The sequence below is a fragment of the Vitis vinifera genome, chromosome 1 (assembly GCF_030704535.1).
Source record: "Vitis vinifera cultivar Pinot Noir 40024 chromosome 1, ASM3070453v1".
NCBI classification, from domain to species: domain Eukaryota; kingdom Viridiplantae; phylum Streptophyta; class Magnoliopsida; order Vitales; family Vitaceae; genus Vitis; species Vitis vinifera.
This window is the reverse complement of record NC_081805.1, coordinates 13,966,800-13,994,598: the sequence shown is the minus strand read 5'-3', so window position 1 is coordinate 13,994,598 and position 27,799 is coordinate 13,966,800.

Here is a 27,799-nt window from a genome sequence, read left to right as displayed (position 1 = left end):
ATGCCACCCATAACCCTAACTTGTTAGTAGCATCTAAAGCCTTCAGCTCACTACCCGAAGTCATTCATTTTAATTACCACCCTAATGTGTTCATAGGATCTAGAGCCCTAAGATCATGACCCTGAGTCATTCATATCTTCCACAACCCTGACCAGTTCATAACCTTTAGTGGTTGAGCTCGTGACACAGAATCGTTCAAATCATCTATAGCTTAGAACAGCTCACAACATTTGCAGGCCTAAGCTCACAGGGTCCCAAGTCGTTCATATCATTCAAAACCCTAAGTTGTTCATACCTTCTAAAGCCTTGAGATCAGGACCTAAAGTCTTTCATGTGAACCACTACCTTGAGTTGTACATAATATCTAAAGCTCTAAGCTCATAACCTGGAGTTTGTAATGTCATCCATAGCCTTGAGTTGTTGAGAGCATCTAAAGCCTTGAGCTCATGACCCGAAGAAGTTCATGTCAGCCACAACCTTGAGCTTTCCATAGCATCTAGAGCCTTGAGATCACGACTCTAAGTCGTTCATGTCATCCATAGCCTTGAGTAGTTCATAGTATTTAGAGGCTTGAGCTTAGGAGGTAGAACCATTCATATCATCCACAACCTTAAGCGATTCTTAGCATCTAGAGGATTGAGCTAATGGGATCCTAAGTCGTTCATAACATCCACAATTTTGAGTTGTTCATAGCATCTAAATCCCTAAGCTCATGACCCGGAGTAGCTCAGGTCATCCACAACCCTGAGTTGTTCATAGCATCTAGAGCCCTGAGCTCATGACTTGGGATCGTTCAAGTCAACCATAATCTTGAGTTGTTCATAGTATCTAAAGCTCTGAGCTTCTAGCCCAGAGTTGTTCATGTCATGCACAACCCTGAGTTATTCATAACATTTAGAGCACTAAGCTCATGACGCATAATCTTTCATGTCATTGACAACCTTAAGTTGTGTATAGCATCTAGAGCCTTGTGCTCATGACTCAGAGTCATTCATGTCAACCACGACCTTAAGCTATTCATAAAATATAGAGGCCCGAGCTCATGACCTGAAGTCATTCATGTTATCCACAACCCTGAGTTGTCAATAGCATTTAAAGCCCTGAGCACATGACTCGTAGTCATTCATGTCATCCATAACACTGAGGAGTTCATAGAATTTAAGGGCTTGAGCTCATGATGCAGAATGATTCAAATCATCCATAACCCTTAGTCGTTCATAGCATCTAGAGGTTTGAGCTTGTAGGATCCCAACTCAATCATATCATCCACAACTCTCATTTGTTCATAGTATTTGGAACCTTGAGCTCACAACCCGAATCGTTCATGTCAACCACAACCTTGAGCTGTGTATAGCATCTAGAGCCCTCAACTCTCAACCTAAAGTTTTTTATGTTATCGAAAGCCCATTGATTACTATTCAAAAAGTGCTATTTTATAGCTTGTAATTAACTCTTTTAAACACTTTTGAGTAGTAGTTATTACCTTTTAACTCAATTGGCATGTTAAGGACCCTTGCAATAATTTCTAATCAAATTGTGTTAAGTTTTGGTGTTTTTAATAGCTTTTTGATCACCAAAGCAATCTAATATGAGGGAAAGCTTTATATAATCCATGGAAAATCAAATGGAAGCTCATTTACAAGAAGAATCCAAGATTTGGAGCTTTTTAGTCCTTTTCCAAAAGCACATCAAGAATGCAAGGAGGAGAAGCAAAGAGAGGAATCTAACATGAAGAATTCAAGAGGACAGAAACTGTTGGACACATTTCGAGTACTTTCTGAAATCCATTTCATTAATACCATATCTTGTTTTGAATCTTGGGAAGTCAGGAGTCCAACGCTTCAAACGGTGCACGAATTGGAGCTGAAACGAAGAAGTTATGGCTGTTTTAAGACAACTGCGCAAAGCTGAGCGAAATGATCTGCGAAAATTTCGCAGGGTGTTTCGCAGCTCCGAAACCACCCTTTGGCACACGAGTGCCATTTCAAATCTCCACCCCCTCATTTCGAAGCTGCGAAATGGGCTGCGAAAATGTCTCCACCCTCCAAAAATGCTCCTTGGTTGCGAAATGGCCTCCAAGCTACGAATCAAGTTGCAAATCATCTCCAAGTAGTGAAATCACCTCCAAGTTGCAAAACCAAAGTTCAAACTTGCAAAATGGATAATTCAACACGTGAATCACCTTGCAAAATCCACTTGTGCAATCTCAGATATTTGCAACCGACTTAGTTAGATTTTTTCTCAAGATATTTTGTGTAAATTTCTATTTTCTCCTTGTAATCAGTCAAAGTTATTATTTGGATATTTCTTAGAAAATATCTTCTTTATATATATCTTTGAACCAATGTAAAGAAATCAATCTTGTCAGATATGTAATCGACGATAGAAGAAATATATTTTATAGAGCACTTGCTCTGTTTTTCCTTCACATTTTTGTTTTCTCGTTATTTTTATTTCTAGCAACGCAAACTCTGAGGATGTTTCCTCAGAGGATGAGTGGCTAGGCTCTTTGTCTCTTGGAGTGAAGAAAGCCGGGTAAGTTTCCACACGCAAAAATTGGAAGTTTTGTTGTTTCAGCTTTTAATTAAGAGAAAGTGTAACCGGTTAATGGTTTTTATCTTTTTAGTTAACTTAAAATGCCTTGAAATCACTTGGGCCAACACTTGGTAAGGCAAGTGGTCTCCATCCATTGAGATACACTAGTTTATCTCTTGCGAGCCTTTGGGAGGTGGTTTAAAGGTAGGATTTTCTAGAATAGCCAACACTTGGTAAGCTTTTGGACTCCAAGGAGACATCCATTAGTTATCTCTTGCGAGCTTTTGACGGGTAATCCAAGGTTAAGGATCACCTTGAATGGCAAATGCTAGGTGAGAGGCATGAGCCATTGCAAGATGAATCAGTGAGAGGGATTTAGTGTTTGAACCCATTAAGAGGAAGCATCTGTACCACACCGATTAGAGAATCAACTATATGTTAATTCTCTAATGCGAGGAAAAGATTCAAGTGACCGGAACTCCCTTTTTGTATTAGGAACCTGAGCCTAGTGATCTGAAACTCCAAGAAACACTTTTCTTTGTAATTAAAATTAGTTACTATTTTTGTTAGCTTAAAACCAAACCTTTTTCACTCAAACATCTTTATGTTTTCTTTTAGAGCTAACCTTGAAATGAAAAAGCACCAATTCAGCTTTGAATTAATATCAATTGTGAAGTGAAAACCCATCCCAATGAACGATCCTAGAGCCACTATGTTATGCTAGCTGAGACTATCCTAGTACATGGTGTAATAGGTTATAAATTTTGTTGATTACTCCCTGAGGACCGAAATCGAGGAACACCAGTTGGACATGAATCAAATGACACCATTGTTGGGGACCATCGAGAGGACATGAATCAGTTGATACACCAATTGGGAATGAATGACCCATTCCTATGTATAGATTCTAAAGCCCTCAGCTCTTGACCAGGAGTCTTTCACGTAATCAACAGTTTTAAGCTATGTATAGCATTTAAAGCCCTGGCTCATGACTCAAATTCTTTCGTGTCAACTAGAATCCTCAACTATTCATAGAATTTAGAGGCCTATGCTCAGAACCTGAAGTCGTTCCTTTCAATTACAGGCTTGAGTTGTTCATAGCATTTAGAACCTTGAGCTCACGACTGAAAGTTGTTTATGTCTTCCATAGCCCTGAGCAGCTCATAGCATCTAGAGGCTTGAGCTCATGACATAGAATCATTCATATCATCCATAACATGAGTGGTTTATAGCATCTAAATGACTAAGCTCACAGGATCCCGAGTCATTCATATAATCCACAACTCTGAGCTATTCATAGCATCCAAAGCCTTAGGATCACCACTCAAAGTAGTGCATGTCATCTACAGCCCTGAGCTATTCATAACGTATAGAGCCCTAAGCTCATGACCTAGAGTCATTCATGTCATCCACGACCCTGAGCTATTCATAGTATCAAGAGCCCTAAGCTCATAACTTAAACTCTTTCATGTCATCGATAACCCAACCTTGTGTATCGCATGTAAAGACCTAAGCTCACAACCCGTAGTTTTTCATGTCATCGACAGCCTTAAGTTATGTATAACATTTAGAGCCCAAAGCTCAAAAGTCAAAGTTACTCATGTCAACCACATCCCTTAGTTGTTCATCGAATCTAGAGGCCTAAGCTCATGACCCAAAGTTGCTCATGTCATCCATAACCTTGAGTTGTTAATAGCATCTAGAGCCCTAAGCTCCCTACCCAGAGTTGTTCATGTCATCCACAACCCTAAATTTTTCTCTTCATGATATCTAAAGGCCTGAGCTCATGACTCAGAGTCGTTCATGTCATCCACAACCTTGAACTATTCATAAGATTAAGAACCCTGAGCTCACTACCCGGAGTTGTTCATGTCATCCACAACCCTGAATTTTTCATAGGATCTTGAGCTTTGAGCTCACGACCTATAGTCGTTCATGTCAATCACAACCCTGAGCTATTCGTTGCATGTAAAGCATTGCAATCACGTTCCAAAGTCTTTCATGTCAATAACAACCTTGAGTTGTTCATAGAATCTAGGGACCTGAGCTCATAACCCAGAGTTGTTCATGTATTCATAGCCTTGAGTTGTTAATAGCACCGAGAGGCCTTACCTCATGACTCGAAGTCGTTCATTTCAACAACATCCCTGAGTTGTTCATATCATCTAGAGCCCTAAGCTCATGAGTCGGAGTCTTTCATTTCATCGACAACCTTAAGTTGTTCATCACATCTGGAGCCTTAAGCTCATAAATTGGAGTCTTTCATGTCAACCACAACCCTTAGTTATTCATAGAATCTAAAGGCTTGAGCTTATGACCTGGAGTCATTCATGTCATCCACAAGCTTGAGTTGTTAATAACATCTAAAGCCTTCAACTCACGACTTGGATTTGTTCATGTCATCCACAACCCTAGAAGTTCATAGCATCTAAAGGCTTGAGCTCATGACATAGCATCATTCATATCATCCATAACCCTTAGCGGTTCATAGCATCTAGAGACTTGATCTCACGGGATCCCGAATCATTCATATCATCTACAAATTTGAGTTGTTCATAGCATCTAGAGCCTTGGGCTCACGATTGGTAGTAGCTTATGTAATCCACAACCTAAACCTGTTCATAGAATTTGGAGCCTTGAGCTCACGACCCTGAGTCATTCATCTCAACCACAACCCTAAGTTGTTCATAGCATCTCTAGCCTTAAGGTCATGACTTAGAGTCGTTCATGTCATCCACAACCCTGAGTTATTCCTAGAATTTGCAGCCTAAGCACACAAGATCGCAACTCATTTATTTCATCCACAACTCTGAGTTGTTCATAGCATCTAGAGCCTTGAGCTCATGACTTGGAGTCGTTCATGTGAACCAAAGGCTTGAGCTGTTCATAGTTTTAGAGGACTTTACTCATAGGATCCCAAGTCGTTCATATAATTCATAACTTTAGATTGTTTATAGCATCCAGAGTCCTAAGCTCATGACCTTAAGTAGCTCATGTCATCCATAACTCTAAGTTGTTCATAGCATCTAGAGCCTTGAGCTCATGACTCTAAGTATCTCATCTCATCCATACCTCTAAGTTATTCAAAACATTTAAAACCCTGAGTTTATGACCTAGAGTCATCCATGTCATCCACAACCCTAAGTTGTCCATAGAATCTAGAGACTTGAGTTCATGATGTAGAATCATTCATATCATCCATAGCCTTGAGCGGTTCATAGTATCTAGGGGCCTGAGCTCACAGGATCTTAATTTTTTCTTATCATCCATAACTCTTACATGTTCATAGCATCTAAAGCCCTCAGCTAGCGACCCAAGGTTTTTTAGGTCAACCACAGCCCTGTGTTGTTCCTAGTATCTAAAGTCCTAAGCTCATGACCTAGTGTCATTAATGTCACCCATAGCCCTGAGTTGTTCACACCATTTAGAGCCTAGAGATTATAACCCATGATCATTTATGTCAACCACAGCCTTGAACTATTCATCACATCTAGAGCTCTAAGCTCACGACCCAAAGTCATTCATTTCATCCATAACCCTTATCCATTCATATCATTTAGAGGCTTAAGCTAATGACACAAAATCATTCATATCATCCATTACCCTGAGTTGTTCAAAGCATCTAGAGCCCTGAGCTCATAGGATCCCGAGTTGTTCATATCATCCATAACTCTAACTGGTTCATGGCATCTAGATCCGTAGGCTCACGACCTAAAGTTGTTCACCTCAACCAAAGCCTTAAGTGGTTCATATCTTCTAGAGACCTGTGCTCCTAGGATGCTGAGTCATTTATATTGTTCAGAACTCTAATATGTTCATAACATCCAAAGCCTTGATCTCACGACTCGAAGTAGCTCTTTTCATCCATAATCTTGAGTTGTTCATCGCATCCAAGCCTTACACTTACGACCCAAAGTAGTTCATCTCATCCAAATCCCTAAGTTTTTCATAGCATCTAAAGCCTTGAGCTTACGACCCAGAGTCGTTCATGTCAACTAAAACCCTGAGGTGTTCATAGTGTTGAAAGGGCTAAGCTCATGACCCAGAGTCATTAATGTCATCCACAACCCTAAGTAGTTCACAACATCTAGAGGCCTGAATTGATGGGATCCTAATTCATTCAGATCATCCATAACTTTGAGTTGTTCATTGCTTCTAGAGCTTGGAGATCACAACCCAAAGTCTTTCATGTCATCCATAGCCCTGATCCGCTTATAGCATTTAAAGGCTTGAGCTCATGATGTAGAATCTTTCATAGAATTCGCAACCTTGAGTGGTTCATAGCATCTAAAGGCCTAGGCTCATGAGATCCTGAGTCGTTCATATCATCCATAATTCTAAGTTGTATATAGCATCCAGAACCTTGAGTTCACCACCTAGAGTAACTCTTATCATCCACAATCTTGAGGTGTTCATAGCATCTAGAGTCCTGAGCTCACGACCAGGAGTTGCTCAAGTCAACCACGACACTTGGTTGTTCATAGTATCTAAAGCCTTAAGCTTTCAATCTAAAGTCATTCATGCCATCCACAACCCTGAGTTGGGCAGAGCATCTAGATCTTTGAGCTCCTGACTCGAAGTCTTTCTTTCTTGACATTGAAAGACGTAAGTTGTGCATAACATTTTGAGTTTTGAGGTCACGATCTAGACTCTTTCATGTCATCAAAAGCCTTGAGTTGTGCATAACCTCTAGAGGCCTAAGCTCATGTCTTGGAGTCTTTCATGTCAACCATAACCCTAAGTTGTTCATAGTATCTAAAAGGCCAAAGCTCATCACCGAGAATCATTCTTATCTTCCACAACCTTGAGTTGTTCATAGCATTTGGATCCCTGAGGTCACAACCCAGATTTGCTCATGTCAACCACAGGCCTGAGTTGTTCATAACATCTAAAGCCCTGAGCTCACAACCTCTAGTTGTCAATGATAGTCTTGAGCTATTCATAGCATCTAGAGCCTTAAGCACATAACTCAAAGTTGTTCATCTCAACCAAAGTAAAGACCTGTTCATTTCATCTAGAGCCTTGAGCTCATGACTAAGAGTTGTTCATGTCATTCATACCCCTAAGTTATTCATAGAAGTTAAAGGTTTGAGCTAATGATGTAGAATCATTCATATCATCCACAGCCCTAAGCAGTTCATAGTATGTAGAGGCTTGAGCTGACAGGATCCAAATTCGTTCATATCATCCACAACACTAAGCTATTCATAGCATTTAAAGCATTTAGCTCACAACCCGGAGTCATTCATGTCAACCAAAGCCTTAAGCGATTCATAGCATCTATAGGCTCGAGCTCACAGGATTATGGATCATTCATATCATTAACAACTCTAGATTGTTCATAGCATCCATAACCTTTAACTCAGGATCCGGAGTAGCTCATGTCATCCACTGCCCCTGAGCAGTTCGTAGCATCCAAAGCCCTAAGCTCATGACCCAGAATAGCCCATCTCATCCACAACCCTGAGCACTTCATAGCATCAAAAGCCTTGAGCTCATGACTTACAAATGTTTATGTCAACCACAACCTTGAGTTGTTCATAGTATTAGGAGCCTAGAGCTCATGACCAGGAGTCGTTCATATAATTCATAGCCTTGAGCTATTCATAACATCTAAAGACTTAAGCTCATGATGAAGAATCATTCATATCATTCACAACCTTTAATGGTTCATAGCATCTTGAGGTGTGAGCACATAAGATCTTGAGTAATTCATATCATCCACAACTTTGAGTTGTTCATTGCTTTTAAAGCACTAAGCTTAAGACTCGAAGTCTTTCATGTTAACCACATCCCTATTCATAACATCTAGAGCTTTGAGCTCCTAACCCGAAGTTTTTCATATCATTCATAGCCTTGAGTAGTTCATAGAATCTAGAGCCCTAAGCTCACGACTCGGAGTCATTCATATTAACCACAACCTTGAGCTATTCATAACATGTAGAGCCTAGAGCTCCCAACCTGTAGTCTTTCAAGTTAATAATAGCCTTGAGTTGTTCAGATTATCTAGTGGCCTCATCTTATGACCTGAAGTCGTTCAAGTCATCCATAGGCCTAAATTGTTCATATGATCTAGAGCTCGTAGATCAGAACCTCAAGTCGTTCATTTCAACCCCAATCTTGAGCTATTCATAGCATCTAAAGCCTTAACCTCAAGACTCAGAGTCTTTCAAGTTAACAGCAGCCCAAAGTTGGTCATAGTATCTAGAGGCTTAAGATCATGAGTCAGAGTCGTTCATGTCATCCACAACCCTAAGTTGTTCACAACATCTAGACCTTGAGATCATGAGCTAAAGTTGTTCATGTCAACCATAGCTTTAACTTTTTCATAGCATCTAGAATCCTAAGCTCACGACTCATAGTCGTTCATGTCAACCGCAACCTAGAGTTGTTAATAACATCTATAGACCTATCATCATGGCCTAGAGTCGTTCATGTCAACTATAGCCTTAAGTTGTGCATAGTATCTTAAGCCTAGAGCTCAAGACCTATAGCGGTTCATGTCAAGCATAGTCTAGAGTTGTTTATAGAATTTAGAGCCCTAAGCTCATGACCTAGAGTTGTTCATGTGAAGCACAACCCATAGTTGTTCATAGCACCTCAAGCCCTGAGCTCACGACCTTTAGTCGTTCATGTCAATCTCAACCTAAAGTTGTTTATAGCATCTAGAGCCCTGAGCTCATGACCTAGAGTTATTCATGTTAGCCACAACCCTTAGTAGTTTATAGCATCAAAAGCCCTCACCTCATGACCTGTAGTCATTCATGTCAACCATAACCTAAAGTTTTTCATAGCTTTTAAATCTTTGAGCTCACGACCTGGAGTTGTCATGTCAACCACAACCCTAAGCTCTTCATAGTATCTAGCAACCTGACCTCATGACCTAGAGCCATTCAAGTCATCTACAAGCCTAAATTATTCATAGGATCTAGAACCTTGAGATCATGATTTGAAGTCATTCATGTTAACCACAGCCCCGAACTGTTCATAACATTTAGAGCCTTGAGCTCATTACCCAAAGTCTCTTAAGTCAATAACAACCCTGAGTTGTTCATAGTATCTAGAGGCCTGAGCTTATGAGTCGTAGTTGTTCTTGTCATCCACAACCCAGAGTTGTTCATAGCATCTAAAGCCTTGAGCTCACGACCTAGAGTCGTTCATGTCAACCACAAACCTGAGCTGTTCATAGTATCTAGAGACTTGAGCTCATGATCCAGAGTTGTTCATGTCATCCACAAGCCTAAATTATTCATATGATCTAGAGTCTTTAGCTCACAACCCATAGTCATTTATGGTAACCATAACCTTGAGCTCACAACCCGAAGTCTTTCAAGTAAATATCAAACTTGAGCTATTGATAGTATATAGAGGCTTGAGCTCATGAGTTGGATTCGTTCATGTCATCCATAGCCTTGAGTTGTTCATACTAATTTAGAGCCCTCAGCTCATAACCTAAAGTTGTTCATGTCAACCATAGCTTTGAGTAGTTCATAACATCTAGAGCCCTAAGCTCATGACCCATAGTCATTCATGTCAACCATAACCTAGAGCTGCTTATTGCATCTAGAACCCTTAGCTCATGACCTAGAGTCATTCATGTCAACCACAACCCTAACCTGTTTATAGCATCTAGAGCCTTGAGCTCATGACCCAAATTCATTCAAGTCATTAACAGGCTTGAGCTCATGAGCTAGAGTCATTCATGTCATCCACAACCTTGAGTTGTTCTCAACATCAAGAGCCTTCACATCATAATCTGGAGTTGTTCATTTCAACCAACCCTTAATTGTTCATAACATATAGTGCCCTGAGCTCACGACCCGTAGTTGTTCATGTCAACAACACTCCAGATATATTCATACCATCTAAAGACCTAAGCTCATGACCTGGAGTCATTCATGTTAACCCCAAGTCTGAGCTGTTCATAGCCTCTAGAGCCTTGAGCTCACGATCTAGAGTCGTTCATGTGAACCATAGCCAAGAGTTGTTCCTTACATCTAGAACTCTGAGCTAACAACCTAGATTCATTCATGTCAACCACAACCCTAAGCTCTTCATAGTATCTAAAGGCCTGAGCTCATGACCCAGAGTCGTTCATGTCATCCATAACCCTAAATTATTCATAATATTAATATCCTTGAGATCACGACCCAGAGTTATTCATGTCAACAACAACCTTGAGCTATTCAAATCATCTAGAGCCTTGAGCTCATGACCCATAGTCTTTCAAGTCAACAATAGCACTAAGTTGTTCATAGTATCTAGAAGCCCTAGGTCATGAGCTAGAGTCAATCATGCCATCCACAACCCAGAGTTGTTCATAGAATCTAGAGCCTTGAGCTCACAACCTCGAGTCATTCATTTCAATGAGAATACTAAGTTGTTCATTTCATCTAGACCCATTAGATGATGACTCGAAGTCTTTCAAGTCAATAAAGGCCTTGAGCGTTTCATAGTATTGATTCGCGTGTAACTCCAAATGGGTCATTTAATCAAAAACATTTATAAAACCTATGACCTCATACTAACGTAGCAAAGCTACTATAGTATAGTGGCTCTAGGGTCGAACTCTGGGATGGGTTTTCATTCTACCAGTGATATACTCAAAATTAGAAATTGTATTTAATGATTTCCTTAATCAAAAACTTAAAGTTTAAAAGAAAATAAAATTTGTTTTGAAAGTGTTTGAAACTAAACTAACATAAACTAATTAAAAATGGAAGAAAGAAAGTCTCCCGGAGCTAAGGGTTGCTAGGATCAAGTTCAGAATAGAAAGTGGAAAATTCCGGATTTTTCTCCTCGCATTGGGGATTTAACCTATAGTTATTTCCCGAACCGGTATAGGTTTGACAATGAAGATTTAATCCATAAAAGATCAATAGAAATGGTAGTCAAGGTCCATTAATGGCTTAAGACACTATGGGTCTTCACCTTGAATCACTTTCCAATGACTCGTACATGATAACTAATGGACTAATATGGATCTAGCAATAAGCATCCATAAAGACCTGAAGCTTACCATGTATTGGTCATTCAAAGTGATTCTAAGGGGTTTAAAGCAAAACTTTGGATTTAGAAGCCATTTATGAATTCCAACTACCTGAATTTAATGCATGGAAGCTTTCCACCTTTTCATCTGAACTTTTCACCTAGCTCCCTTTACTCCAAGAAACCGAAAGTTTAGCCTCCCATCCTCCGGGCAAACATCCTTAGAGGTTGTTTGGCTTCCAAGAAAAAGAAAATAATAAAGAGAAAAGAGAAACGAGAGAGCTCTGTAAAATTCTAAGTGTAAAAATGTAATACGTATTCTATATCTTCCAAGAGGTGATTTCCACCCCTTATAAAGTCTTTACAAAAGCAAAAGCTTATGATTGGTTAGTTACAAGGATAAGAAAGGAAATTACATCACAAAATACAAAGGAAAATGTCTAAAGTGGAGTCGGCAAAGGCAGAGCAAAATTCGCAACACGCATGGGTTATGCGAATGTTATGCGAATGTTATGCGAATTTCGCATAACACCTTGTGGAATGAGAAATTTTCGCATAACCTGGAGCAGTTTGCTTCCGAAGGCCATATCCTCCTCATTTCAGTTCTAAATCGTGTACGGTTTGAAGCGTTGGATTCTTGACTTCCAGAGATTTGAAATGGTATATAGCATGTAAAAAATGGACTTCGGGAAGTGCTCCAAAAGTGTGAAAGAAGACTGCAGCTGCTACATCTTGATTTTTTTCACTTTGCTTCTCTTTGCTTCTCTCCTTTGCTTGACTTGTCTTAATGATCCAAAAAGCTGTCAAAACATTAAAACTAGCCACAAATATGATTAGAAGACATTGCTAGGTCCTTAACATGCCAATTGGACTAAAGATGGAGAACTACTACACAAAAGTGCTTAAAACATAATGCATTAAAGGTGTAATATAGCACTTTTTGGGCAGTAATCAAGTATGGAAAACTCTAAGCTCTTGAGCCAGTTTCATTCATGTCATCCACAACCTTGATTTGTTTATAGAACCTAGAGCCTTGAGCAAAAGACCTAGATATGTTCATGTCAATCATAACTCTGAGCTGGTCCTAGCATCTAGAGCCCTAAGCTCATGACACGTGGTTATTCATGTTAACCATAGCCTAGAGCTGCTCATAGCAAATAAAACCCTGAGATCACGACCTATAGTCATTCATCTCAACTACTACCCAGACTTGTTCACAACATCTAGAGCCTTGAGCTCATGACTCAAAGTCATTTAAGTTAATAACAGCCCTGAGCTGGTTTGATTCATGCCCAATTGGTGTCTCAGTTGATTCATGTCCAGCTGGTGCTCTTTGATTGAGGGAGTAATCAACAAAATTTATAACCTATATCACCATGCATTAGGATAGCTTTAGCTAATATAGCATAGTGGCTCTAGGATCATTCTCTGGGAAGGGTTTTCAACTCACAACTGATACCAATTCAAAGTTAAATTGGTGTTTTTTCATTTCAAGGTTAGCTTAAGAAATAAAACACAAACTTTGGTTAAATGAGGTTTTGTTTCAAGCTAACTAAAAAGAAAGTAATGGAAATTACTTATGAAGAAAAACATTCCTTGGAGGTTTGGGTTCACAGGGGAGGTTCCTTATGCAAAAACAGAGCTCCGGTCATTTGGTTCATTTCTCTAACTGGTGTTGTACAGATATATCCTTTAAATGGATTTCAGCTCTAATTCCCTCTCACTGATGCAACTTGCAATGGCTCGTGCCTCTCACTTAGCATTTTCCATTCAAGGTGATCTTTAACTTTGGACTTCCCTTCTCAAGCTCGCAAGAGATAACTAATGGATGCCTCATTGGAGTCCAAAAGCTTACCAAGTGTTGCCAATTCTAGAAAATCCTATCTTCAAGTCACTTCCCAAAAGCTTGCAAGAGGTAAACTAGTGCATCTCCATGGACGGAGATCACTTGCCTTACTAAGTGTTGGCTCAAGTGAATTGAAGGTGTTTTAAGTTAACTAAAAACATAGAAATCATTTAAGGATCACTCTTTCTCTTCGTTAATGGCTGAAACCACAAAGCTACTAATTCTTACACTTGGAACCTTTCCCGGCAACCTTAGCTCCAAGGAACTAAAAGTCTATCCACTCATTCTTTGAGGAAACTTCCTTAGAGCTTGTTTAGCTAATAAGAAAAATTAGATGAATATAAACAATCAAAACAAGTAGGTAAGGCAGAGCAAAAACTCTTAATTTTACTTCCTTTCAAAAACTATACAAAGTGTCTGTGTACAGGCCTTGTTTTTTGTCGTCCGTCCCTCCTCTGAGGAAACTTACAACCATTAAATATGGGTTAATTTACCCTTTGTTCTTGCTTAAAGACTAAGGAATCCTATGATAGGTGGGTTACAAGGAGAGTTTGGGAATTTAGACATCAAATATCTAAAGAAAAAAATCTCAAAATGTCGATCGCAAATATTGGGAAGCTTCAGGAGAACACCCGTGCACTGTGCAAAATGGCTGCGAAAATTTCGTAGCAAAAGGATAAGATTTTCGCAGCCGTGCAAAAATCTTCCTTCAGCTTGGAGTGATCTGCTTGCAATGGCTGTAACTCCTTCATTTCAACTCTGAATCATGCACCGTTTAAAGCGTTGGATTATTGACTTCCTGAGCTTCGAAACGACATATAGCATACATAAATTGAACTCCAGGAAGTGCTCCAAAAGTGGCTGAAATGACTGTCATCAAGAATGCTTCATGGTTGATTCTTGTTTGCTTCCCCCTCCTTGCATTCCGGATTTGCTTATGGCAAAGGACTTTAAAGCTTCGGTTCTTCATGTTTCTGAGCCTTCCATTGCTTTGCCAAGGATTCCAAAGAACTCTCCTCAATCTCAGATTGCTTTGGTGATCAAATTACTAACAAAAACACCAAAACTTACACACTTTGATTAGAAATGATTGCAAAGGTCCTTAATATGTTAATTGGGTTAAAAGGTGATAACTACTACTCAAAAGTGTTTAAAAGAGTTAATTACAAGCTATGAAATAACACGTTTTGAGTAGTAATCACTCCTTGATTACTACTCAAAAAGTGCTATTTGATAGCTTGTAATTAACTCTTTTAAACACTTTTGAGTAGTAGTTATCACCTTTTAACCCAATTAACATATTAAGGACCTTTGCAATTATTTCTAATCACTTTGTGTAAGTTTTGGTGTTTTTGTTAGTAATTTGATCACCAAAGCAATCCAAGATTGAGGAGAGTTCTTTGGAATCCATGGCAAAGCAATGGAAAGATCAGAAACATGAAGAACCGAAGCTTTAAAGTCCTTTTCCATAAACAAATCATGAATACAAGGATGAAAGCAAAGAGAAAAATCTAACATGAAGAATCCAAGAGGACATCAACTGTTTGACACTTTTGGAGCACTTCCTAAAGTCCATTTGTTGCATACTATATTTCTTTTCGAAGCTCGGGAAGTCATAAATCCAACACTTCAAACGGTTTGCGAATCGGAGTTGAAATGAAGAAGTTAGAGCCATTGGAAGACGATCACATCAAGCTAAAGGCCAATTTCACAGGGCTGCGAATTCAACCTTTGGCTGCGAAATGATTTCACAGCCATCTTGTACATCTGAAAAATTTCGCAGCCATTTTGTGCACCTGCGAAATTCTCCTGAGTGCTTCCAGATATTTGCGACCGACATTTTTTGATATTTTGCTTCAGATGTTTGATGTCTAAATCCCAATTCTCTCCTTGTAATCCACCAATTATAGGATTCCTTAGTTGTTAAGCAAGAACAAAAGGGTGAATAACCTCATATATATTGTTTTGTAATTTTCATTTTTATAGATATCTCGGGAGCTTGTTCTCAGAGGAATTATATAGATAGTTTTGAAGGAAGTAAAATTCAGAGCTTTGCTCTGCCTTACCTTCTCACTTTGATTGTATTTTTCATTTACTAGCCAAACAAGCTCTGAGGATGTTTCTTCAGAGAATGGGTGGCTAGGCTTTTTGTTTCTTGGAGCTAAGGTAGCCGGGGAAGGTGCCGAATGCAAGAATTGGTAGTTTTGTTGTTTCAACTGTTAATGAAGAGAAAGTGTAACTCGTTTATGATTTCTATGTTTTTAGTTAACTTAAAACGCCTTCAATTCACCTGAGCCAACACTTGTCAAGGCAAGTGATCTCCGTCCATGGAGATGCACTAGTTTACCTCCTGCGAGCTTTTGGGAGGTGACCTGAAGGTAGGATTTTCTAGAATTGCCAACACTTGGTAAGCTTTTGGACTCTAAGGAGGCATCCATTAGTTATCTCTTGCGGACTTGAGAAGGAAAGTTCAAGGTTAATGATCACCTTGAATGGCAAATGCTAGGTGAGAGGCATGAGCCATTGCAAGATGCATCAGTGAGAGGGAATTAGTGCTGAAATTCATAAAAGGGAAGCATCTGTAGAACACCGGTTGGAGAATGAACTATATGTTAATTCTCCAATGTGAGGAAAAGAACCAAAGTGATTGGAACTCTGTTTTTGCATGAGGAGCCTAACCCCAGTGATCCTAAAACTCCAAGAGACGTTTTTTCTTTATAAGTAATTCCCATTACTTTCTTTTTAGTTAGCTTGAAACCAAACCTTTTTCAACCAAAGTTTATGTTTTGTTTTGAAGCTAACTTTGAAATGAAAAGACACCAATTCAACTTTGAATTGGTATCAGTTGTAAGTTGGAAACCCTTCCCAGTGAATGATCCTAGAGCCACTATGCTATACTAGCTTATGCTATCCTAGTGCATGGTGATATAGGTTATAAATTTTGTTGATTACTCCCATCAGGGGACCAAAATCAAGGTACACCAGCTGGGAAAATAGGAATCAAATGGCGTCGTTGCCGGGGAAGGTGCCAACTTCATAGTGATATAATTTCAAAGTACTTGTGATTTTCATCACAAGTTTGGTATTTTTTCTTTCATTTTACTAACTCTTTCACTCGTTTCTTTTACTTGTTCATACTTTAACATATCTTTCACTTAAGTTTTAGTTCATTTTAATCTTTTTGTAGTCCCTTTTTTTTTCTTTTGTTTTTGTTTTAGTTACAGTTGATACTAGTTGTGTATGCCAAATTGGATACGAGATAGTGGAGGAAGGCTTGTTAAACGTGATACACCTCATAACAAGGAATTGGAATTAAGCTTGAAAATCATGGAAGCTACGCCTGAAGATCAGCATAGTCACCATGGTCACCAAGACAATCCCAATGCTTTCAGATCAATGAGGGACCGCATGCATCCACCTCGTATGAGTGCACCATCATGTATAGTGCCCCCTACAGAGCAGCTAGTGATCAGACCGCATATTGTTCCACTTCTACCAACTTTCCATGGGATGGAAAGTGAGAATCCCTATGCACATATCAAGGAATTTGAAGAAGTTTGTAATACATTCCAAGAAGGAGGAGCTTCAATCGACTTGATGAGGCTTAAGTTATTTCCTTTCACTTTAAAGGATAAGGCCAAGATTTGGCTTAATTCTTTAAGGCCAAGGAGTATTCGTACTTGGACTGATTTACAAGCTGAATTCGTCAAGAAGTTTTTTCCTACTCACAGAACAAATGGCTTGAAAAGGCAAATTTCAAACTTCTCAACTAAAGAGAATGAGAAATTCTATGAGTGTTGGGAAAGATACATGGAAGCGATTAATGCTTGTCCTCACCATGGTTTTGATACATGGCTATTGGTGAGCTATTTCTATGATGGGATGTCTTCCTCAATGAAGCAACTCCTTGAGACAATGTGTGGAGGAGATTTCATGAGTAAGAATCCGGAGGAAGCTATGGATTTCTTGAGTTATGTGGCTGAAGTTTCAAGAGGATGGGATGAACCAAACAAAGGAGAAGTGGGAAAGATGAAGTCTTAACCGAATGCTTTTAATGCTAAGTGTCACAGGATGCTTCAAATGACCCTCCCCATGGGTTTATATAGGAGGAGGGAAGCTTCTGGAGACTCCTGGAGCCATCTACACTAAGCCATTGGTGGGAAGAGTGTGGAAGGTTCTAGAAATGCCTAGAGATGTCCACACATCTCTACACTATGGTGGAAGGCTTGAGAGGAGTCCAAGGCTTTCTAGAGACTTCTAGGAATCTCTTGTATATTCTTGTACATAGGGATGTACATAGAATAGGGTAGGATGTTCTAGAATATTCTTGATTTGTAAGGGAACCCTCCAAGGTTCTAGAGAGTTCCCTTGGTGCCTATAAATAGGTGAGGGCCTCATTTGGCCAAGGCACCACCCAAATCACTTCCTAACCAAGCAAGTGAGCATCCAAGCACTTGTAAAGGCTTCTTGAGTTAATAGAGCTTCCATTCTTTCAAGAGTTGCCTACCAAGCTTCTTAAGCTTTTGAGTCGCAAGGGTCTTAGCCGAGCAAGCTAAGCATACGGGAGCAAGGCTGACTTAGCAAGATCAAGCGTCTTGGCTTGTCTAAGTGCCGCACGAGCTTAGTAAACAACTAAGTCCGTGACAAGTGGTATCAGAGCGCGGTTACGAGGTGGGCATAGCAAAGGAAGCATGTCGGGTTCCAACGTGGAGGAGACTAGTGAGCAAACCCGTGGGAGGGAGACCGAGCCTACTGCACGGGGCAGGGGCAGGAAGGATAAATCTCGTGATGCCGTTGCCAACATGGAGGCAAGGTTAGCCAAGGTGGAGCTAGCCATGGCGGACACTCGGGAGGGGTTGGACTTGATCGAGCAAGGCATGGAGAAGGGCTTAGAGGATCTAAGGGAGCAGATCCAAGACCTTCGTGAGAGGGTGCTAGTCTCACAAGTTCAGCCAGTGTCGCACGAGGAGTTTGTGTCCTTCCAAGGAAAGGTCTTGAGCATGCTTGCTAGCATGGAGTCAAGGATAGAGGCCTTGGCCACTCGAATGGAGTCCCGAGACCAGGAAGTTAGGCAGGAGTTGGCCATCTACAAGGCTGCTGTGTCGGCACGGGTCATGGCCACACAGGAGGCATCTAGGGTGGAGGTGCCGAAGCCACACAGGTTTAGTGGCAAGCGGGATGCCAAGGAGTTGGATAACTTCTTATGGCATATGGAGCGATACTTCGAAGCTATCGCATTGACGGATGAGGCGGCTAAGGTAAGAACTGCAACTCTCTACCTTACAAACACAGCTACTCTATGGTGGCGTCGAAGGTTTGCCGATATGGAGAAAGGCATTTGCACCATAGAGACGTGGGAGGATTTCAAGAGGGAGATCAAAAGGCAGTTCTACCCCGAGGACGTGGCTTACCTGGCTAGGAAAAACATGCGGCGTCTTAAGCACACAGGCTCAATACGCGACTATGTCAAGGAATTCTCTTCGCTCATGCTTGAGATTCCTAACATGACTCAGGAGGAGTTGCTATTCAACTTCATGGATAACCTGCAAGGGTGGGCCGAGCAGGAATTAAGGCGCCGAGGCGTTCAAGACTTAGCCACCGCTATGGCAGTAGCAGAGTCTTTAACGGATTATAGGAGGGGAGACTCCTCTAAGATTGAGTCTTTGGAGGATAGCCACGCCATGGGTGGGGGAGACGAGGTTCCAAGGGACCACAATGCTCCTAAAAAGGGATCAGACAAGACGCCTAACGTTCAAGAAGGAAGGGGTAAGGCGGAAAGGAAGGAGTTCACACCTAAAATCAAGTGCTTCCTGTGTGACGGTCCACATTGGGCACGGGATTGCCCAAAGAGGAAGGCGCTCAGTGCCATGATCGAGGAGAGGGAGCAGGAGGACGAAGCACATATGGGCTCAATGCAGCTACTAAGTGCCCTCCAATTCAACCCGAAGCCTAGTACGCCTAAGACCTCCTTACTAGCAGGGGTGCAAGTAAAGGAGGAAAAAGGAGAGCGAGCTGAGGTAGCCCGCACACACATGGAAGAGGTCACCAAGGGAAAGGTGAACTCGATGGGTAAGAAGAAGCAGCACTCTAAGCATCGGAAGCGCACGGGTCTGCATCCATTGGAAGCCTCACGGGAGAAGGAGGTGAAGAATATCCTGGCTGAATGGGTCACCAGGAGACAAGGGGTCCCTCCTGTGGTAGAGTACCTAGTCCGATGGAAAGGACTACCTAAGAGGCGGGTAAGCTGGGAACATGCGGGTGCCTTGAGAAAATTCTGGAAACACATCGAGAGGTTCCAGAATGAGGCAACGACGAGGACGTCGACGGCATCGGTGGGGGAGAGTGTCACAGGATGCTTCAAATGACCCTCCCCATGGGTTTATATAGGAGGAGGGAAGCTTCTGGAGACTCCTGGAGCCATCTACACTAAGCCATTGGTGGGAAGAGTGTGGAAGGTTCTAGAAATGCCTAGAGATGTCCACACATCTCTACACTATGGTGGAAGGCTTGAGAGGAGTCCAAGGCTTTCTAGAGACTTCTAGGAATCTCTTGTATATTCTTGTACATAGGGATGTACATAGAATAGGGTAGGATGTTCTAGAATATTCTTGATTTGTAAGGGAACCCTCCAAGGTTCTAGAGAGTTCCCTTGGTGCCTATAAATAGGTGAGGGCCTCATTTGGCCAAGGCACCACCCAAATCACTTCCTAACCAAGCAAGTGAGCATCCAAGCACTTGTAAAGGCTTCTTGAGTTAATAGAGCTTCCATTCTTTCAAGAGTTGCCTACCAAGCTTCTTAAGCTTTTGAGTCGCAAGGGTCTTAGCCGAGCAAGCTAAGCATACGGGAGCAAGGCTGACTTAGCAAGATCAAGCGTCTTGGCTTGTCTAAGTGCCGCACGAGCTTAGTAAACAACTAAGTCCGTGACATAAGGCTGGGATGTACACTTTGAATGAAGATGTTGATATGAAAGCAAAGTTTGCAGCTATAATAAGAAGATTGGAGGAGTTAGAACTGAAAAAGATGCATGAAGTGCAAGCTGTTGCTGAAACACCAGTGCAAATACAGCAGTCGTGTCCTATTTGTCAATCTTATGAACAATTGGTGGAGGAGTGCCCTACAATTCCAGCTATAAATGAGATGTTTGGAGATCAAGCAAATGTTATTGGACAATTCAGGCCCAATGCCAATGCTCCGTATGGAAATACTTACAACTCAAGTTGGAGGAATCATCCAAATTTCTCATGGAAGCCAAGAGCACCTCAGTACCAACAACTGGCTCAACCATCTCAACAAGCTTCAAGCCTTGAACAAGCAATAGTGAATCTCAGCAAGGTTATGGGAGATTTTGTTGGAGACCAAAAAGCCATCAATGCTCAACTCAGTCAAAGAATTGACAGTGTAGAGAATACATTGAATAAAAGGATGGATGGGATGCAAAATGACTTATCTCAAAAGATAGATAATCTCCAATACTCAATCTCAAGGCTCACTAACTTGAACACAGTGCAAGAGAAGGGTAGATTTCCCTCTTAACCTCACCAAAACCCTAAGGATATCCATGAAGTGGAAACTCATGAAGGAGAATCTCACAAGTGAGAGATGTTAAAGCCTTGATCACTCTAAGGAGTGGTAAAAAGGTTGAGTTGCCAACACCCAAGCCACAAGTTGAAGAAGAAGAAGAAGAAGAAGAGACAAAGAAGAGTGAGGAAATCAAAGGAAAGAAGAAAGATATCAGTGAAAGGAAAGAGGACCATGATTCAACACTGAATGCAAATCCGAAGAAAATGCTTATTAAAGAAGAAATGTTGAAGAAGCACACCTCTCCTCCTTTTCCTCAAGCTTTGCATGGGAAAAAGGGGATTAGAAATGCATCAAGATTCTTGAAGTATTGAGACAAGTGAAAGTCAATATTCCATTGTTGGATATGATTAAACAAGTTTCAACATATGCAAAATTCCTAAAGGATTTGTGTACTATCAAAAGAGGGTTGAATGTGAACAAAAAAGCCTTCTTGACTGAGCAAGTAAGTGCTATCATACAATGCAAGTCTCCTTTGAAGTACAAAGATCCGGGATGTCCTACCATTTCAGTCATGATAGGAGGAAAGGTAGTGGAGAAAACTTTGTTAGACTTGGGAGCAAGTGTGAATTTGCTACCATACTCTGTCTACAAGCAATTGAGACTTGGTGAATTGAAGCCAACATCAATCACTCTATCTCTAGCAGATAGATCAGTGAAAATTCCAAGGGGGGTAATTGAAGATGTCTTAGTTCAAGTTGATAATTTCTACTATCCAGTAGATTTTGTTGTTCTTGATACGGACTCCATTGTCAAGGAAGCTAATTTTGTTCCTATCATCCTTGGAAGGTCATTCCTTACTACCTCAAATGCAATCATCAACTGTAGGAATGGACTTATGCAACTTACTTTTGGCAACATGACACTTGAGCTCAATATCTTTTATATGTCTAAAAAGCAAATCACTCCGGAAGAAGAAGAAGGTCCAGAAGAGGTATGCATTATTGACACTCTAGTGGAGGAGCACTGTAATCAGAATATGCAAGACAAGTTGAATGAAAGTCTTGGGGATCTTGAAGAAGGGTTGCCTGAACCCTCTGATGTGCTTGCCACTCTACAAGGTTGGAGGAGGAGAGAAGAGATTCTACCTTTGTTCAATAAAGAGGAGGCACAAGAAGCTGATAAAGAAGAGACCCCAAAGCTCAATTTGGAGTCTCTGCCCATGGAGTTGAAATACACATACCTGGAAAAGGATCAACAATGCCCTGTTGTTATATCTTCATCTCTTACTAGTCCTCAGGAGAAGTGTCTACTTGAAGTTCTCATGAGGTGTAAGAAAGCAATAGGATGGCAATTATCTGACTTGAAAGGCATTAGTCCTTTGGTTTGTACACATCATATATACATGGAGGAAGAAGCTAAACCAATTCGTCAACCTCAAAGAAGATTGAATCCTCATTTGCAAGAGGTGGTGCGAGTTGAAGTGCTAAAGCTACTTCAAGCAGGTATTATCTACCCAATATCTGACAGCCCTTGGGTGAGTCCTACTCAAGTGGTACCAAGGAAGTCAGGGATTACTATGGTTCAAAATGAAAAAGGAGAAGAAATCACTACACGCCTCACTTCAAGTTGGAGGGTGTGTATTGATTATAGAAGATTGAATGTTGTAACAAGGAAAGATCATTTTCCATTGCCTTTTATTGATCAAGTCTTGGAGAGAGTCTCTGGCCATCCTTTCTATTGTTTCTTGGACGGGTACTCCGGATATTTTCAAATTGAAATTGATGTTGAAGATCAGGAGAAGACTACTTTCACATGTCCATTTGGAACATATGCCTACAGAAGAATGCCTTTTGGTTTATGCAATGCACCTGCAACATTCCAAAGATGTATGCTAAGTATCTTTAGTGATATGGTGGAGCAAATTATGGAGGTTTTCATGGACGACATCACCACATATGGAGGTACATTTGAAGAATGCTTAGTCAACTTGGAAGCGGTTCTTAAAAGATGCATTGAGAAGGACTTGGTGCTCAACTGGGAGAAATGCCATTTTATGGTACATCAAGGAATTGTCCTTGGCCATATCATCTCCGAGAAAGGCATTGAGGTTGATAAAGCAAAGGTTGAACTTATTGTCAAATTGCCGTCCCCAACAACTATAAAAGGAGTAAGGCAATTCCTTGGCCATGTAGGGTTCTATAGGAGATTTATAAAAGATTTCTCTAATCTTTCAAAACCTCTTTGTGAACTTTTGGCTAAGGATGCTAAGTTTATATGGGATGAAAGATGTCAGAAGAGTTTTGATCAATTGAAGCAATTTTTGACAACCACTCCAATAGTGAGGGCCCTAACTGGCAACTACCCTTTGAAGTAATGTGTGATGCCAGTGACTTTGCTATAGGAGCTGTGCTTGGCCAAAGAGAAGATGGAAAGCCCTATGTGATCTACTATGCAGTCAAGACATTGAACGAAGCTCAAAGGAACTACACAACTACAGAGAAAGAATTGTTGGCTGTAGTGTTTGCCTTAGACAAGTTTCGTCCTTATCTGGTAGGGTCGTTCATCATTGTTTTCACTGACCATTCAACCTTGAAGTATTTATTGACAAAACAAGATGCAAAAGCAAGGTTGATTAGATGGATTCTCTTATTACAAGAGTTTGATATCCAAATTAGAGATAAGAAAGGAGTGGAGAATGTGGTAGCTGACCACCTTTCAAGGTTAGTTATAGCACACAATTCCCATGTCCTACCTATTAATGATGATTTTCCTGAGGAATCACTTATGTTGCTAACAAAAACTCCTTGGTATGCTCATATTGCTAACTATCTAGTTACTGGTGAAGTTCCAAGTGAGTGGAAAACACAAGACAGGAAGCACTTCTTTGCAAAGATTCATGCTTATTATTGGGAAGAACCTTTCCTTTTCAAGTATTGTGCAGATCAAATAATAAGGAAGTGTGTTCCTGAAGAAGAGCAACAAGAAATCCTCAACCATTGCCATGAAAGTGCATGTGGAGGCCACTTTGCCTCTCAGAAAACAGCCATGAAGGTGTTGCAATCAGGGTTTACTTGGCCATCACTTTTCAAAGATGCCCACATCATGTGTAGGGGCTGTGATAGATGCCAAAGGCTTGGGAAGCTAACAAGAAGGAATCAAATGCCTATGAACCCCATTCTAATAGTTGATCTCTTTGATGTTTGGGGCATTGACTTCATGGGACCTTTCCCAATGTCTTTTGGTAACTCTTATATCTTAGTGGGAGTGGATTATGTTTCTAAATGGGTTGAGGCAATCCCCTGTAAACACAATGATCACAAGGCGGTTCTCAAGTTTCTTAAAGAGAACATCTTCTCAAGATTTGGGGTGCCCAAAGCCATAATCAGTGATGGAGGTACTCATTTTTACAATAGACCTTTTGAAACCCTATTAGCCAAGTATGGAGTGAAGCGTAAGGTAGCTACACCTTATCACCCTCAGACTTCCGGGCAAGTTGAGCTAGCAAACAGGGAAATCAAGAATATATTGATGAAGGTGGTGATCACGAGCAAACGAGATTGGTCTATTAAGCTTCATGATTCACTATGGGCATATAGAACAGCTTACAAGACTATTCTTGGCATGTCTCCATATCGCCTAGTTTATGGCAAAGCATGCCATCTCCATGTGGAAGTTGAATATAAGGCTTGGTGGGCAATCAAGAAATTAAACATGGACTTGATTAGAGTCGGGGCAAAGAGGTGCTTAGACCTTAATGAGATGGAGGAATTAAGAAATGATGCATACATCAATTCCAAAGTTGCAAAACAGAGGATGAAGAGGTGGCATGATCAATTAATCTCTAACAAAGAATTCCGGAAAGGACAAAGAGTCTTACTCTATGATTCAAGGTTCCATATCTTTCCTGGGAAGCTCAAGTCAAGGTGGATAGGTCCTTTCATTATTCACCAAGTGAATCCCAGTGGAGTGGTGGAATTACTGAATTCCAACAGTATTGACACTTTCAAGGTCAATGGTCATCGTCTCAAGCCATTCATTGAGCCATTCAAGCAAGAAAAGGAGGAAATCAACCTCCTTGAGCCACAGAAAGCCTAATCAGAAAAGGGTTAGATGGGCTTGGTTTCACCAAAGTCCATATTTTTGTTTAAGTTTATTAATTTAAAGGCTTTACTAATTCTTTTGATTTTAATTTTGGTCTAAAGTTTTGTTAATTATATGTAACTTCATCTTTTTGAATGATCTATTGTAGGAGGAATTGCAAAGAAAATGAAGGATGGTCTCTTGGAGCTGCAATGGAGCTCAAAAGCAAGGGAAAAATTCATGGCCTGCGAGATTTCGCAGCCAAAGGTCTCCCCTGCGAAATCACCACTTCGCTGCGAAATCATTTTGCAGCCTCAAGAAGCCGCTGCGAAAACGCCACTGTGCTGCGAAATAATTTCGCAGCCCAACACCCCCCTCTGCGAAAATTTCGCAACTACGAAACCCTCTCTCGGCACACGAGTGCCATTTCGCAGCACAGTAACCCCATTTCGCAGCTTCCAAATGGCTGCGAAATCCCCAAAGCGTGAAATCTCCAATTTTCGCAACCAAAGCCCCATTTCGCAGCTGTAAAATGGCTGCGAAACACCCCTTTGGCACACGAGTGCCATTTCGCAGCACAGTAACCCCATTTCACAACTGCGAAATGGGCTACGAAAAGGGGCCTCCTCTGCGAAAATGCCCATTCATTGCGAAATCCGCCCTCCTCTGCGAAAATTAAAACGACCCTTGGCATCCAATTTTTTAACGGTATAAATTCCATATTTCTAATAAACCGGTCATTTGAACTCCAAACAAGTGCCAAAGAAGAGCCAAACCAGAGCAACCTTCCAGCTTCTCCCTCCCATCTGAACCTAAGCCGCGTGCACCTCCGCCCATCTCCTCCGGTCAGCCATGGCAAAAACTCGAGGAGCTAAGTCCTCATCTCCGTCAAGCCGCAAGAGAGCTGCAACAAAGACCCTGTTCAAGGCTCCACATCTGAGCCTCCGCGACCACTAAGCGTCCCACCTCCGGTTGAGGACGCACCGATGAGTCCTCCGATGAGGCGCTATTAGACAAGGGCAAGTAACCATCCCCCCAAGAAAAAAGCCAAGGTATCAGAGCCAACGCTAATTGATTTATCAGAGCCATCCACAGAGCCTCAACCGTCTCAGCCACCACCTATAGATTCTCAGATTCCCTCAGGCATGACTCCTGAGGTGCTTATCAGGCATCCCATGCTCACTCAGCCGCCCATTGAGGGTAATTTGGACTGCAGGGCTAGGCCATTCCACTCCGAGCTCTGTTTTGACATAGTCACTTTCAGACTTCAACCCGAGCTCAGGGACTCCTTCCATCTGCTCCAAAGGTATCATATGGAGCATTTGCTGACTCCCAGGGATTTTTTCTATCCCCGTGTAGCAATGGATTTTTATCAATCCATGACCACACACCAGGTCCGAGATCCTACTGTCATCCACTTCACCATAAACGGACGTCATGGCATTCTGGGAGCCAGACATATAGCAGAGGCATTGCGTATTCCCTACGAGCCAGCCATTTTAGAGGATTATCGAGTCTGGACTCATCCTTCCCAAAGCGACATAGTTCGTATTCTGTCTAGAGGGGCATCCATACGCCAGTATCTGTTGAGGAAGGAGCTCCCTCCTAGCATGTTTTTCATAGATGCACTCCTGCGCCATAACATCTTTCCACTTCATCATTGGGTACAGAGGAGAGGAGTCTTGCTAGAGGCATTGTTCAGGATATCTGAGGGATTCTTCTTTGGCCCTCATCATCTCATTATGGTCGCTCTTCTGTACTTTGAAGAGAAGGTCCATAAGAAGAAGCTGCTCAGAGCCGATGCTATTCCACTTCTTTTCCCCATATTGTTATGTCAGATTCTGGAGCACTTGGGGTATCCATCTGAGCCTCAATTTGAGCGCAAACGCATTTGCTGAGAGATATTCACTCTCGACAAATGGACGAGTATGACAGCCTATAGTGCAGAGCCGGGAGCCCCAACTGGAGTAGACCATCCAGAGATTCCACATCCAGAGCAGCCAGAGGAGCCACAGCCCGTTGAGATACCAGTTGACACGAGAGCACCTGCCCCTACAGTGCCCTCTACAGAGCCTATACCTGAGGTTACACCCTCTGCTCCTCCTGCCACACCACGGCCTCCCCCTATTATTCCAGCTACATCAGAGCCCTCTTCTTCATTTGAGACTAGGATTGCCATATCCATTTTCGAGTACAGAGATTTATGTCACACTTTGCAGGCATTGACCACTTCTCAAAGCATCCTTACTCAAGAGATCACAACTCTTCGTGCTCATCAGGAGCAGATTATTACCACTCAGACTCAGCATACTGCCATCCTGAGGCAGATTCAGCACCATTTGGGTATTCCATTAGCTCCTGAGCACCAGATGCCTACCCTCTTAGAGCCCACAGAGCCATCACAGGTCCCTCCTTTCGTAAAACAAGCTTTGCCCTCTGAGGAGCCGACTACAGGAGATGCAGAGACATCCACCTGAGCCATTATCTTCACATCATCATCCTCCATCTATCTGATCATTTCCATAGTTTACTTTATGTATTTTCTTTATGCATTTTCTTATTATAGTAGCATTGGTAATCCCATGCTTTTGATATGTTATATATTGGGATTGGTTGTATTACTTGTTTTCCTCTATAGTGTACTTTCATGAAGTAATACAAATCTATCATTTTTGCGTACTCTTGGTATTATTTTATTTTTATTCCTCTACTCATATCTGTTATTGTTTTTGAAACATGTGGTTTCTCCTAATCTACTCGAACTTCATATCACTCAGGAGGCACCACTTCCTCCTTGTAATTTCAATCGCTCATACCACATTGAGGAC